This window comes from Delphinapterus leucas, chromosome X (genome assembly GCF_059928025.1).
Source record: "Delphinapterus leucas isolate spDelLeu-1000000601 "Yukka" chromosome X, BTC_Dleu_Yukka2, whole genome shotgun sequence".
NCBI classification, from domain to species: Eukaryota; Metazoa; Chordata; class Mammalia; order Artiodactyla; family Monodontidae; genus Delphinapterus; species Delphinapterus leucas.
Window position 1 is genome coordinate 100,419,017 of NC_143150.1, and position 4,981 is coordinate 100,423,997.

Sequence of the window (4,981 nt, forward strand, 5' to 3'; positions counted from 1 at the left end):
CATATTCCCCATTTTGGTAAATGGCATCACCGCTCGGCCAATTGCTCAGGCTAGCCTTGACTTCTCTAATTCCATGCTGAAGTTGGATATAACTTCACGATATATTCCCAAAGGGAGCGCTTCTCACCATCTCTACCCTTACTGCTCTTCTCTGAGCTACCATATCTTGCCACACAATAGCAAGGGCCTCTTACCTTGCTTTCCGACTGCAATTCTTTTCACACTGTACAATAGTTTCCACACAGTAAACCAGAGTCATCTTTTAAACATCAACATCAGGTCCCATTCCTCCCCAATTACAATGCTCAGAAGGCTCCATTACACTTGGAAAAAAATCTGAAGTCTCCATTGAGAATGAGAAATACCCCATTTCAGAGCTTTTTGAATTTGCTCTTCCTTCTGTCTGCAATGTTCTTTTCCTAGATGTTCATACAGTTCGCTTTATTCAGGTATCGCTCAAATGTCGCTTCTCTGGAGAGTCCTTCTCACACTACCACACCCCAATTATCACCGTCTATCACTCTCTACCACCTTCCCCTGCTTTATCTTTAAATGTATCTCTACGAGATGTGGTATGTATATCTATGTTTATGTCTGTACTTCCTCTCTTCGCTAGGCTTAACCATCTCTGAAAACGAAGACATCTTAAATTAGCCTCTAAGTTCTCACTACATAGAAAATGCAGAGCACAAAGTAGATGCTCAATAACTATTTGCTGAATGAATTAATAGAGGAGACGCTTTTCTAAATGATAGGATTGATTAAGAGTCTACAATTTTTCCCTCACATTTTAACAATGAAAACCCGTTCTACCCTCATCTTCTTTTCCCATAATGTGAAACAATCCCTACCAGAAGTGGTCTCTTCCTCTTCAAAAGATCTCATTCGTTTTCCTTCTTTTTACTGATCAAATACAATTTATCAGAGTTTCTTGTATTATAATACATGCCTTTCTCAGAGTTTCCACTGCAGTCACATCCAAAACAAGGGCTACGTGTCATTTCCTTTGTATGTAAGGTTAATACTATATGTCCCAGTCAATGTGCTCATTATCTACTTTACCCCATTGGATTCTAACACAAATCACCCCCTCTTAAATAACAGGCCCTCAAATACTCAACTGCATGAATGAATGAGTTTATCTTTGAAATAAATCAATCAGGTAAATCAAACTGTAGTGTGAAATGACTCCACGGGCAGTAGTTCATTAGAAGAGCTGTGATGTGCAAGACAGGTAAGAAACGACATTTAAGTCTCCCATTTAACCCAACGCAGAATCAATTATCTACAGTTTCCTCAATTCTAAAAGTGCAGTAAAGAATATGTACAAGTCATAGAAATAGCAACCCATTTATAGTCAGAAGACACACACTAGAATATCTTCTTTTCCATATTTTGGTTATGTGACCTTGTACTTCAAGAAGCATGTCTCCTCATCTATACAATGGAGGCTATATTAGCAAACTCAGACCTTGCTGAAAATTGAAGGGTTACTTTATATAAGTGCCTAATACCACCAACATCACAGAACAGATACTCAGCATACATTTGGGAAAGAGGAGGGAGTAAGGAAGAAGGGTCCTAAAAAGGTACCCAGGAAAGAAGCCAAGAAGAAAAAAAAAACACTTTTTGATGGTGTTTATCCAGGGTGATAGCCTTCAACTAAACCTCACTCAATCCTAGCTTTTGCTTCAGATGAAAATGTGCACTTGCAAAATAAGAGTCACTAATAAGGCCTCCTATCGCTTATCGGTGAAAATAAAATTTTCCTTGGAGAAATTATATGGGTTCCTTCACTGCAGCAATTACCCACATTGGTATTAGTTGTCATACAGGTATAAACAGACACAAACACAATTTAGACTTCTTAACACCAGGGAGACTTCAAAATCCATACTTTTTCGAAGGAGAAGAAATTAGGGAGAGCCTGATGTATAACTGTGTTAGTGTAGCTACTTAGTTTTCAAAATGCCCATTCACAATCTTTGGGGGGCTTTTTGTTTGTTTTGAGGTTTATAACACAGAGAAACCCCAAAGACTTATTATCTCCATTTTATAACTGAGAAAACTCCAGGTAACTGAATTATCTAAGGTCAAGTGTGAGGTCAAAGTCTTCTAGTTGTGTGTATTATTTCCACACTGACACTCAGCAGTATCATGGACAATGAAATACTCACCTTGAAACCTTGGACCCCAACCACTGAAAGTACAGGAAGATCATTCCCAGCACCAGGGCCTCTAGGAAAGGAAACATAAAGATGGACTTTCATTTTCTGGAACCAGTTGTACCCTGCTCTTCCATCTCGCCTGTTACAGCCACCACAGCTTTGTCAGTTGTGTGGCAGGAGCAGGGATAAATTAGATTCAACTCTGGAAGGATGCAAAAATCACAAACCCACTAGAATTGGATATCATGGCCAGCGATACCCATGTCATGCTCTCCTGACCTCTTCCCATTTAAGCAGAGGATAAGGATGTTGTTCTCTTTCCAATCTATCATTATAGCAACTAAAGAATCTTTAGTACGTATGATAAAAACCAGGCCTTTAAGTAAGGAAAATATTTATAGCACCATTTGTGATATTTATAGCATACCCAACAAATCTTTGCATTGTGAGGAAGAAATTGATAGCACATGGAAGAACTGAAAGATAATGAAATAGCTACTCTTACAGTTCACTAGCTTACATAATGGGAAATCTGCTCAGCCATCCAGGGGGCTGTATGCTGGGCTCCTAAGCCAGGCGAGTCTGTGCACGGGGTTCCAAGATTTTGCAGAGTCACTGTTTGGGTTCCTGGCTGGGCAAGCCTAGAGGCTGCGCTCTGCAGTTGGATGGGGCTGCTGGCTGACAACCCTGCCTAAGCAGGATAGAGGACAAGTTCCATGGCTGGGCCAGACTGCTGGCTGGGGACCCGATCTCGCTAGAGCTGCCCCTGTGCTCCCTGGCCAGATGAGATTACTGGCTCCACACCACAGGTGGAAGGAACTGCTGGCTGTGCTCTCTGATTGGGTACCACTGCCGTCAGATACACAGTCCATCACAATCTCCATGCTGGAAGCCGGAAGCACTGCCCCGCCTCCTTTATTTCAAGCTGATACCAGGTGGTTGAGCTCTCCCTTTTCTCCCAGTGTTCCTCGAGAAGGATGGATGTAGACCTCATGGGAAGCTTCCCAGGATGGAACCCGGATGCTCACGCTGGGGTCTCTTTTCTCTACTGGAGAAGCCTCTTGGTGCGGCTGCGTGCTGGCCTGCAGGAAGGGCTACGTGGTCAAAGTGAAGCTGCCTTGTGGTCCACAAGGGGGTGCTTCGGCCTCACTTCTGGCTCCTGGGATTTTTTTTTTTTTTTTCCCCACAGAGGCCTTCTTGTCTGTGTAGAGTTGCTAGTTTGTATTTCCTTGAGGAACACTAAAGCCGGGAACCTCTGATTCCACCATCTTGCTGATTTCACACCCATCTTCCCCAATCAGACCTTCTTTCTAGCATGTGGGGAAAGTAACTAACTTCTAAAAATCACTCAATGGACTTCCCTGGTGGTCCAGTGGTTAAGACTCTACGCTTCCACTGCAGGGGATGCGGGTTCTATCACTGGTCAGGGAAATGAGATCCCACACGTGCCGTGTGGTGTGGCCAAAAAAAAAAAAAAAAAAACACAATAAAATTTAAGAAACCCCTCAAATCTACTATACATTGCATATTTGCATTCTTTCCTTCATATCCTTAAATAAAAATGTATTCAGCTTTGTGAGCTATCATATTTTTCATCATACAGTACAGAATACCAGTACCAGTATTTAATGGATCTGGATTCAATAGACTAAAGGTCTATACTCTTGGAGTAATTTTAAATAATATCTATTACTTTACTACTACACTAAAATAATTTAAAATAAAAGCATTAAAATTAAGATCTACTACTCTTTGCACCATTATTATTATTACGCCCCAAGTAGAGAAAGCTCTGCAATAGAAATAAATAGACATGATCTAATGTCCCTGACCTTAGGAAGTTTACAATTTCCTTAGAATGAAAAGACAGATACACTTGAAATTTAACAGCAGCTCAGGGCTATAATATTACAAATGTCTAAAGGCTATATAAATTTATATTTTTCATAAGCTACTTTTTGAACATTAATTCCTCTTTCTCACACTCATCTTTGGGATTTATTAGTTCCAAAAGCTATTCATATTTTGGAACTGCATTACCTGCTAACCTTTCCACCAGAAATAACATAAAGCAGATTTCAGTGACTAGCTAAGAAAGAAAAAGAACCGAATAAGAGGGAAGGAGAAAAGCATTATATTAGCCTTCCGGGATTTTAACAGAAGAGTCTAAAATTTAACAATTACGGTGAGCTTTTTTTTTTATGTTGGGGGTAGGAGTTTATTAATTAATTAATTTATTTTTGCTGTGTTGGGTCTTCGTTTCTGTGCGAGGGCTTTCTCTAACTGTGGCAAGCGGGGGCCACTCTTCATCGCGCTGCACGGGCCTCTCACTATCGCGGCCTCTCTTGTTGCGGACCACAGGCTCCAGACGCACAGGCACACTAGTTGTGGCTCGCGGGACTAGTTGCTCCGCGGCCTGTGGGATCCTCCCAGACCAGGGCTCGAACCCGTGTCCCCTGCATTAGCAGGCAGATTCTCAAGCACTGAGCCACCAGGGAAGCCCCAAGGTGAGCTTTTATAGAGTGAGTAGACTACTTTCTCAGGGTCAGTCTAGTTCCTAAAATAATAGCTACTGTGGATTCACTGCAATCAATGAGCTGTGTCATATTAGCATCATCATAAATGCATCGTCTCAGTTAAACTTCATAACATCTCATATCGTTAGTACCATTTTTCTGATGAGTAGATCACTATAGGCAAGTTCACATAGCTTGGAAGGCATGGAGTCAGGCTTCCAACGGACGACCATCTGGCACAAAACCCCACACCTTTCACCTCCTCCTAAGAAGGGAGTAAAGAATGCATATTGCACT